The sequence below is a fragment of the Coffea arabica genome, chromosome 10e (assembly GCF_036785885.1).
Source record: "Coffea arabica cultivar ET-39 chromosome 10e, Coffea Arabica ET-39 HiFi, whole genome shotgun sequence".
Classification (NCBI taxonomy): domain Eukaryota; kingdom Viridiplantae; phylum Streptophyta; class Magnoliopsida; order Gentianales; family Rubiaceae; genus Coffea; species Coffea arabica.
The window spans coordinates 22282274-22293950 of NC_092328.1; positions in this window are offsets into that span (position 1 = coordinate 22282274).

The following is an 11677-nucleotide window of genomic DNA, read 5'->3' on the forward strand; positions in this document are numbered from 1 at the left end:
TGAACGAGGGGCTTTTGGGTTGTTGAGCCTAGGTCTTCATGTTACCTTTTCGTTTCCAAAAATCATGTTTTGCACCCTTGCTTTAGTAATTATTTGACGAGGCATACGACTGGTAGTCGAGCCTCACATGTGCATTCTGTATACTCGATTTTTGAAAGAGGAACCTTCAATTGTTTTCCTTGGATCATTTTAGGGTTTCTTGGTGATTAAAGCTCTCTTTTGGGAGGTATCTGTACTGACCCCAGTGAGTGTACCATTCCCCTTATTTGTTGATTAACTTGGGGTCTGTATATGCAATCTGTGATATGATCGAATGTACTATTTGTTTATTCTAGTTGAGACGAGGATGTACTTTATCACACTCGTTCTCTTGTCTGTTCATATGCCAATTTACTATGTAAAATTTGAATCTGTTATCTGTATCTGTATCTGTTCGGACGTCGTTTGGAGGCTGGTATCCAACGACCTTTCTGTGACCTCTGAGCTCAACACCTGTGGCTAGTTACTCAAGTCGGGCTGGCAAGGGCCTGGTCGATTAGATAACGAACCACGGTAGTCTGTTTTGGGATCTTTGGGTATTGAGACCCTTGATTCCGGTATACTCGAGTAATACCACAGTGCAAGTGTTTGGATTTCGGGCCCCGTGGGGGTTTGTGAGGTGGAAGGAATCGAAGAAAGTGGAGTCTACGATATTGGTTACTTCTGTAACGTTGACGGAGTGTCAACTATTATTTCGATCAAGTTTCGGTGACGCAAATGGGAATTTGGCTCCTGAGAGCCACCTGTATCCTTCCTATGTGAATCATTGGTTCCTTTACTTTACATCTGGCATGTGTATCTGATTGGTTAAAAGTGAAATGCCATGATTTTACTGCTATATGTCTGGTACCTCATTGAGTGCAAGCTCACCCCTTTCTGTTCCTTTTTGTTTTCCTTACAGGAAAATAAATACTTTTGGGACTGGATTTGACAATTGGTTGCCGAATTGAGCTAGTTGGACATATCTTTTGTATAGCTCATTGATTGAAACCCTAAATGTACTTTTGGGGCGTTTTCTCTTTTGATTTGGCAAACCGTGTATATATTAACTTTTGAAAACTCTTGTATGACACTTTGGATTGTAATTGCTAAAGTTCAAGATGTGAATGTTTGCTTGATAATTGGTTGGGTTCTGACGGGTCGGTTACTATTCATGGCCGACTCCGGATTTCATTTTTTTTATTTTGGGTTATTTTTCCATTTTGACTTGTTTACGCGCATTTATAAGTTCCGGAACGTGATAGACCGCTCTAAACTGCACCGTTAGTTCTGGCGAGAGCTGGGCAGGCAGTCCGCTAACCCTTTTGGTTCGCCTTAAGGGAAAGTGGGGCTGTCACACTCAACCACAACCACAACTATCCCACACCATTCCCCCTTACCTCGTGATCATTGACCAAGAGAGAGAGCTGCATTCTGCAAGCCGAGAGGAGAGAAACGGAAGGAAGCCATGCGAGTTGCGAGCTGTAACTTTTATGTTCTGTCCGAGAAGGTGAAGCGAGAGGGAGAAAGAGAGAGAGAGGCAGTGCATAAGTTTCATTCTTTCTCTTCACCCTCAACCAGCTGCAATCACTCCTAACCGCAACACCACAGCTGCACCACCGCAACCAGGACCACCACATCCAGTTTACGAGCGAGCCGAGAGGGAAAGAAAACTTCAGTTCTGTCGCGTGAGCGAGCTTCACTGTGAGGTAATTTCTGGACTGAGATACGTTGATCAAGGGTAAATTAAGCTATTTATGTCCATGCATGTGAAGTCTAGGTGTTCGGATGATGAAATCAAAGCATGAGAAAAATCTGATTAGGAAGAAAATGGAATTGCCGAGAAGCTGAAACGAAAATGCAGCTTTAATTCTGTCTCTTTGTAGTAATCTGAGCTTATAAACGTGATTAACTAACTAAGAATTAGGTGATTAAGCTTTGCATGAAGTTCATTAGTTCGGCTAAGCAAGAAAAAAAAATGAAACAGAAAACTGCTACATGCAAGTTCATCCGAGGGTAGTGAACAGAATTTCTGGAATTGTGGATGATTATAGTTGCTGACCGAACTTGATTTGAACTGGAAATGATAAGTAATTTCATTAAGTAGCCTTGCATGTTAGTTTTGGGTACTTAACACAATGATTCAGCCGAGGAAAAGTTTGGATTTTATGACCAATTAGTTGCTGGAAATTTTTTGTGGTAGCTGAGAGTTGAGTTGGAATTTCAGCTTGCTTCTGAAATTTTTCCTTGGAGCATAATGGTTGGAAATGCCTGAAATATGTTGTTTTAAGTTTTGTAAGATATTCAGTTGTGAAACACTTGATCTGCTGGTAGAATTGGCCAAAAATGTTGAAACATAGCTGCTGAAATTTTATCAGTTTAACCGAGGGAAGAAGAAAGAATTTTTCTAGATTTCTTTTGCGAATTTTGGGTTCCAAATTGTTACATTAAAGTTTGATTCACTGTGAAATGTCATATTATTGTTGATGGCACTTCCGAATATATTAAGATGGTCATGCATGTGAAATTTTGGGGAGACAATTTGGTTTTATGGCTGAAATGTTAAGATAGAAGTTACTTGGTGGATAAACCCCTTGCGGTTTAGTCGATGGAATTTCTTGGCATTGGAACAGATACTTTGGAATATAAATTGCTGGAAAATGTTTAATCTGCATTTGTGTACGTGTAATGAGATTATTGGTGGCAATCTTGGATAAGAAGTTGTTGCAAATCTTGTCCTTGGTTTCAAATACATGTTAGTCGTGACGGCCCCACCTCCCCCTAAGGCGAACCAAAGGGTTCGGCGGCCGCCTGCCCAGCTCTCGCCGGGACTCAGTCGTTCACTAAAGTCCTCAAACGAATTACAAGAATAAACCTCAAATATACATCACATGGTCCACAAATATACATCCAAGTCTCCAATAATTACATGTCATAATTGCAGCGGAAACAATTCCCAATTATACATAAAATGATTACAAATCCAAATTGTACAACATAAAGGCCATCCATTCACGTGAATAAGCACAACAAGTCCTGCCTTCGCCTTGAGCCCTGTGGAGGGGAATAAAATATTTTTGGGGTGAGCTAGAAGCTCAGCGAGTAACCAGCAAAATCATTAAGCAAATATATTTCACAATGTTGCATTTCGATAATTTCGATGATGTCATGATTCAGAGATCAAATGTCCGTTTAGTGCTCTCGTGAGCCGGTGAAATCATAGCACTTGAACACCCAACGCTCAAATATTTCATTTAACATTAACTCACGAACTCACGAAAGTGGGAGCAACATCGGTGCTCCAGATAACCATGAACATGAACCATAAACAAGGTGGAGACGTTGGTGTCCAGCACAAGACTTTCCCAGAACTCATTGAAGCCAAATCATGTCATGAATTCACATGCAAGCACGCATGATATGCAATCGAATAATTAATGCAAGAAACATTTCACAAGTACTTTGGAAATAGTTTAGGGTCACTCACCTCCACGGCTCAGAAATCATCCAGCATATAACATTGCCTTGCTCAAATCCAAGTCTTAGATCACAAACTCAAATGCAAACAAATCCCTTCAAAGTTCGGACAGCACTTCCCCTGAATTTCTTTACTTTTCCAGCCATCAAGGCTTCATTATTTCCTCAGCCAGTCCCAAAGGTACACACACAACAACAAGTTCATCTAATAGTCATTCAGCAAGTTCCAAGAAGTACAAAGACAAGTCAAGCTAGGGAAAAGTCCGGAAATGAAAATTAAGCTCAAAACCAGAAAAACAGTTTTGACGTCATTTTGCGGTAATGGTATCAAAGGCGCTACGATTGTCGGATGGAGGTCCAAGACCCACCATTTCGAAGCTAAGAACCAGGGCTACAACAATGTAGAAGGTCACTCAGTCCAAATCCCAGCACAACTAGGTCAAAAATGCAGAATACCAAACCAGAACCGTAATTGCAGGTTCCCAAATCACATAATTCTGTAATGCGTCTAACTCAGTCTATACAGGTCCAAATGCATTGATTCCAAAGGCATACGGTAGCTAAGACATCAATCTACATTTCATAAGAAGACACCAACATCCAAATCCAAAGAAATTCCAGTCAAAACAGACGATTACAATCACAGTTCGCACATTCTGATCACCCAGAACAGAAACAGTAAAAACGGCATAACTCACTCTACACTACTCTAAATGACCTGAAATTTTTTAGGCACCTCTAAAATGTCATTCCCTACAACTTTTATGTTTTGAGATAAGGCCAATTCGGCCTCTATCTATGACCTAAAATTTCGGACAGAATGTTCAACCAAGAACCCTAATTTTCCAGAATTTCTTCCAAACCCAAAATTGGTTGCTATTGTCACCAATTCACACCCACATGAGTCATTTCCACTCATTAACAGCCATCATAGATGACCACAACATCTCATTCATATTAAACCAGAAAATTCCTCATAAATATAAAAACTTCACCAAATCACTTCAAATCAAGAAATAATTCACATAATCCATCACTTTAGCTACTACTAAGCATCACTTAAGCATCATTGGGTGTAGTAGGATGTTCAACCATCACTTACCTAGGAAACAAGAGAAAGAGAGTTATAGACCACCTTAGCTCTTCCAAAAACTTCACCAAACTCACCACTAACACAAAAAGGCAAGATTGTATGGAGTAAAAACTAATTTATGTGATTGATTTTGGAAGATTAAGCTAGTTGGAAGCTTGAAATGTTGAAGAAACTTTCTTCCTTCTTGAGCTAAGAGGGCCGGCCAACCAAGGGTAAGAAATGGTGAAATTTTAGTGATTTTTGAAGATATTTAACTCAAATGGGTCAAAAGTCAAAAAAAATGAATAGTAACTCTTAAGTCAAAACCAATGTAGTGGTGACACTTGTCACCTTTAGGTTTAAAACTTATCTTTTTGTCTCTCCAAGACAAATATCTTAACACATTGTAAACTAATATCACTTAATACAAAATTCCAACAAGTGGTTAAAAATATAATGCATTTACCGCACTAGCGGGTCCCACGTCCAAAATACGCTTTTAATTTCTCAAAAACGAACCGATACTAGAAAAATCATTTTAAAACTATTTTTTTGCTCATAAACTTTATCTGGGGAATTTTTCTAATAAAGAAAATGTAGAAAAAGCGGGCGTTTAAAAAAATAAACCCTAGAAAATTAGAAAATTTCCGGGTTCTCAAACTCATTTTTTTTTCGGGGCGTCACATTAGTGACTTTAAACATTTGAAATTTTGGCTAAATTGTGTAAGAAATAATTGTTGGATACCAAGAGCTAATGATTGATGAAGCCTTGGTCGTTTGAATACATTTTACAAAAGTTGGAATCTTGATGGGATTGTGTTGGATGCCTTGGACTTATTTTGTTCAAATTCCGATTTGAAATGGATTTATTGAGACCTAGGGCTAATGATTGACGAAGTCCTAGCGAGATTGCTGTTTGAAATATAATGTTGCTGTAGTGGCCAACTGGGATACAATGTGCATGTGAACTGAAATCGTGAAGTCCATTTTGGTCCTGTGAACTTGAGTATTTTTAAATCAAGCTACGTGAATATATTTTACCCTAGTATTGAACTACAAAATTTAGTATAGCACGATAATGTTAGAAATTCAAGTGTCGGGAATTTTTAAAACCTTGCAGACTAGTTATTTCTTTCTTTGGCTTAAACTAGCCTTATTATTTCTAGAAAATGATTGCACTAGTTTTTAAAACCCTAGGTATTATTTTATTTTATTTTCTTTTCTTAAAAAATTGTCCCTGACTAGTTGTTCTAGAGGGAAATTGTCAAAAACACGAGATTTAAATAATTTTAACTAAAAAGCGTAGAAAATTTGCTCGGCAAGAAAACTTACTTCAAGTAAATTAGATTTAGTTGCACCTCTAGAAAGAAAAGTATTTTTAAGGAAACTATACGAAATATTTTACTACTTTACTAGTTTTAACTTTAAGTGGATTGTTGATTTATTTCGAGAAAATAAACTAGTCATATACTAGAAAATTTTTTTTATATACGTAAACCAAGAACTTGTATAGTAAAACTTATAGTTTTAAAACTTGGTTTTCTAGGATTTAGCGAGGACGCGGATTTCGATTCCCAGCTTGACCTGTGACTTCACTTTTGGTGAGTGTCCCTGCTTGTTCTATGCTTATTTGGTTAAAGTGCTTTCTTGACTCGATACGTGATAATTTGAAAAATGGTTTCTGATCCATCGAAGTGAGCAGTGTGTACTTTATCACACTAGCCTTTCGAGTGGTGACTTGCTTGAAATGTTTTTGCGAATATCTTGCTCGCACTTGCTAGGTACTGAGTAGGGGAATGTACCACACCTGCGGGTGGGAGGGCCTCTTATCCTATGTCAAGTACTAAATCACCAGGCAGGGGAATGTACCACACCTTAGGGTGGGAGGGCCTCTTATCCTGACCTGGTAACTACGTGTTGTGACGTCGTTGGGTGAATCCCTCGACTAGTTTATAAAAAGGTATACTCGAGTATTACCACTCTCATTCGTGATTGGCGTGCGAGCCTGGTAAAGGGGTATGATTGGTGGTCGGAGTTAAGAAAAAAAAAGTGAAAAGATCTACAAGGACCGTAAGTAGTGAAAGTTGACGGAGGGTCGACTACGGTAAATTTTGATCAAGCGTGGAGAATGGCTCCTGAGAGCCCCTGTATCCTACCTTGTGCTGTTATACGCTTTCCTAATTGTTTAATTTTGTTGAAATTATTACTCGCTGTTTGATTTATGTGATTGCATGTTTCGGGGCACCACTAAACTTTAGCTCACCCCACGTTATTTGTTTTCCTTGACAGGTCCTGGCACTTGAGAAAGATTTGAACTCTAATTTTACTTTGTATGGTTGTAATTCGTACTAAACAATGTAGCTTTTGTTTAGGGTTGCCACTTGAAGCTGGAAAAGTGCAAACCCTAGATTGGTTATGTGGCTTGTATGAATTTGTTATTTGGCTGGTACGAATGTATTTGAATTGTATGTTTTGTTTCATGGTTTGTAATCGGGAAGGTATCCTAAGAATCGACGATTAGCTATCTTATAGTGATGTTATCTCTGAAGTTAATGTGGTTTTAGTTATCGGCCTATTTGGAGGGAAACGATGTTGTAATAGATTAGGTTATACATCGGAAGGACTTTACTAGCTTGCTTGCGTGAGTCCTGGCGAGAGCTAGGCAGACGGCCCGCCAACCCTCTGGTTTGCCTTAGGGAAAAGTGGGGGGTCGCCACAGGTGGTATCAGAGCCTAGGTTAGAAGAGTTATTTGAAAGACATATTAGATGTGTTAGAAACCCTAATCCTTTCTAGAAGTAAGAAATGAGACCATTAGATATATTTTAAGTAGTACTTGAGCAAGTTAGCTAATTAAGTTTTAATCTTTGGGTTTTGGTTATTTTGCAGGTATGGAGAACAGAAATGGACATGCTAATGGTAATGGAGTGACTAATGGACACATAGAGCCTCTTAGGTCCATCTCTTATAGGCCACGAGGCGGAGGAGCTCGTGTACGATATACCCCAGCTGATAGGTATCCTCGATGCCAATGTAGGGTCACATATGCCTATCCTAATGAGTTAGTACTGTCCTTAGACGATGAGCGCCGCCAGTTGTGGGACGCTAACCACACCTTGACCCAGGATGTCGAGGAGTTGAGTATCATGGTGGACACTCAGTTCGACCGCATAGCCGAGTTAGAGCTGAGGATAGCAGCTGAGCATGCTAGGTTGGAGGCTGCTCGTGGAGAGATAGAGAGATAGAGGTCTCGATTGACTCGATTAGCTGAGGGGGTACGTGATAGGAGCGCTGGTATCAGGGCTGATGCTATGACAGCCCCACCTTTCCCTAAGGCGAACCAAAGGGGTTAGCGGACTGCCTTCCCAGCTCTCGCCAGGACTAACGGTTCATTTTAGAGCGATCTAATACGTTCCGGAACATACAAACGCGCGTAAACAAGTCAAAATCACAAAAAAAAAGAATGAAAATCGGAGCCGGTCATGGACAGTAACTGCCACGTCATAATACGGCCGGCAAAAATTTTGTTTCGCCGTTTGAAATCCGAATCTGTCCGAATTCTCGTCCAACATCAATCAAACATTTATATGTTGAAATTAAGCATATACAATCCAAAGTGGCATACAAAAGTTATTCAAAAGTTTATACATGTACGGTTTGCCAAATCAAAAGAGAAAATGGACCCAAAAGTACATTTAGGGTTTCAATCAATGAGTTATACAAAAGATATGTACATCTAGCTCAATTCGGCAACCAACTATCGAATCCAGTCCAAAAGTATTTATTTTCCTGTAAGGAAAACAAAAGGAACAGAGTGAGCTTACGCCCAGTGGTATACTATCACTCAAGCAACCAAGTCATATCGGCATAAAGCGGTCAAGAAAGAAATAAACCAAGATCACACATTCACAAGATGGGTAAAAGGATACGGACGGCTCTCAAGAGCCCCTTTCCTCGCTCGTATACTTGATCGGACTTCATTGACCCTCCGTCAATGTTTACAAAGTAACCAACCGTAGGCTCCACTTTACTTCCATTCCTTCAACCCAACATACCCCTACCGAGCCCGAACTCCAAACAGTAGAAATTTGGTAATACTCGAGTATACCGGAATCAAGAGTCTCACTACTACAAGATTCCATATAACAGTCGCCATGGCTCGTCAATTTTCACGACCAAGCCCTCGCCGGCTCGATCCAATCGACTACCAATGGGGTTGAGCTCAGTAGTATCAGTAATGGTCGTTGGATACTTGTCCAAGCGACACCAAATTCAGTATTTCATGTATCATTCAATCATTACCGTAAAACAGTAGACAGTCATATGAGATACCAAATGGGTGAGGGCGATCAAGTACACCCTCACTTAATCAATTTCAACGGAGAAAATAAGCCTTCAAGGCATCAAGTTCAATATAATAAAGCCACATTGTAAACAAACAAGTGAGTAGTATACTCACCAAGCAAGCAAATGATATTTCATAAACTTCCGCCCAAAGAGCGTCTTGGACCACCGTCACGTCCTAAAACATTCAAATAAGCACAATAAGACTCGATTACAGGTCATAAACCAATTCCAAATACCACCAAAATAGGGCTCCATAAGAATGTAAAAGCACTAGAGTAAACCAGGGAAATCCGGAAATGGAATTAAGCGCTAAACCATAAAAACAGTTTTTGACATCATTTTCCGGTTTTGGCACCATTGGCACTAAGATTATCAGATGGAGGTACAATACACACCGTTTCGAAGCTAAGATATAGGTCTACAATGTTGAAGAAGGCCACTCAGTCCAGTTTCGAGTGCAACCAGGTCAAAAATTCAATATACTAACCCAGAACCACAAAAACAGGTTAACAAACCGCATTCTGGTTAACGAACCGTAATTCAGGCTACCTAAGTCCAAATCAAGTGATTCCAAAGCCATCCGAAATCCAAGACACCAGGATACATTTCTTAAGAAGGCGTCAACAACCAAATCAGAAGCATTCCCAATCAAATGACCCAATTTCAGAAGCAATTCTCAAGTTCGGGTAGAAACAGGGCAGCAGGGGTATTTCAGTCTTTTCATAAGTTACTCTACTCCGATTGACCTGAAGTTTTGTAGGCATCTCTAAAATATTATTCCCTACAACTTTCATGTTTTAACCCAAGGCTAATTCGGCCTCTAACTATGATGAAAAGTGCCAGGCAGAATGAGGAGGAATGAAACCCTAACTTTCACAATTTCCTTCCAAAACAGAAATTTCCTGCAATTAACCACAATTTACACCTTCTAGCTTGATTCTAGATCAATTCCCATCATCATACAAAGCCACACCATATGAATCATATTAAATCAGAAAAATCATGAATAATGATAAAACTTCACCAAATTCAACCAAAATCATGATATAATCCACCAAATCATCTCTTAGGCTACCACAAATCATTAATTAGACATCATCAAGAACAAAAGAGGAGTTTCTTAGATACTCACCTTAAAATACAAGAAAGGAAGCAACTAACCACCTTAGCCTTCCAAACAACTTCATAACCAAGCTTAAATTCACTAAACTAAGAGGTTTTATGGAGTAATTTGAAGATTAAACGGTTGAATTGAAAGATTGGGCAAGATTGGAGACTAGAAAATTGAGAGAGTTTTTCTTCTTTTCCTCTTGCAAGGTTTGGCCAAGAAGCTTGAAATTAAAGGGTAATTTTAGTCAATTTTGATTTATTTGGTAAAGGCATGAATAGTGGTCAACAAGTAAGAATTAATCTTATGGTGACACTTGTCACCCTATTTAATACATGGTTATCCTTTTGTCTCTCCACTCTTATCCATATACCAACCTCTAATTATCTCGTAACACCCGATAAATTAAACCCAGTATCCAAAACTTAACCTAACTGGCCGAATTTTTCCGAACTTTTCCGCACTAGCGGGTCCCACGTCCGATATACGTTCTTAATTTCTCAAAATTTAACTGATACTAGAAAAATCATCTAAAAACTATATTTACTCATAAAAATTATTTACAAAATTTTCTAATAAAGAAAATGCATAAAAGGCGTGCAAAGAATCAAAATAAGGCCTAGAAATAAGGAAATTTACGGGTTCTCACAGATGCCACTATGATGATGGATGAGGCCACGAGTATTCTTTAGGGTAATGATCAGGCAGGTGTTGAGGAGGATCCGGAGGAGGACGTTGCTCCTGGTAGCCCTGCTGAGGGTTAGGCTAGTTCTGATTTGACTGTACTAGATATGTAGGGTTAGACAGAGGGACACTAGTTTAGGTCATCAAATTTTGTCTAGCTAGATGGCCTACTTTTGAGGCACCACATCCCTAATTTTTGTTTAAGGGATTATCTGTATATATTTTTGTTAAACTCATGTGCCCTACTTTTGGAAAGTGTCCTGACCTGCTAATTGTATGACCCTTACATGTGAATCTACGTTAAGCATTTTGTTCTCCATTTTCTCAATTTTCCTGTTGATTTTATTTACAAAGAGAATAATAACAATAATAATAAATAATACTCTCGCCTAATTGCCTTATTTTTCAATAATAGGCATAACTAGGCTATGGAACGACAAGTGATAGGTAGAGGACGTGGGAGACCAACTAGACAACATCCCGAAGTGGGTAGTGATAGGGAACCTGAGGTCAATCAAGACCAAGGTCAAGGGGGCATGGCCGGAGACAAAGTGGCCACCGCAATCAATCGAATCACTGATGTCTTAGAGCGCTTGACTGAGCACCAAGCCTCTGGACAGGTGCATCACCAAGGAGGCCCAGTCGATACTGAGGATCGGGCACTAGAGAGATTTTTGAAGTTCGGACCTCCCAAATTTTATGGAGGACCCGAACCGGAGGTAGTCGAAGGTTGGTGGGAGAGAATCTCCGACATTTTCGCAGCCCTAAACTATACGGAAGAAAGACAGGTGACTTTCGCAACGTTCCAGTTTGAAGGAGCTGCTCGTTCCTGGTGGAACCTAGTTAGGGTTAATTGGGATAGGAACCATACTCCTAGGACCTGGGCGAACTTCGCAAGGGAGTTCAACGCCAAGTTTCTTCCACCTCTCATCCAAGAGAAAAGAGAGGATGACTTCATCAAGTGTAGGCAGGG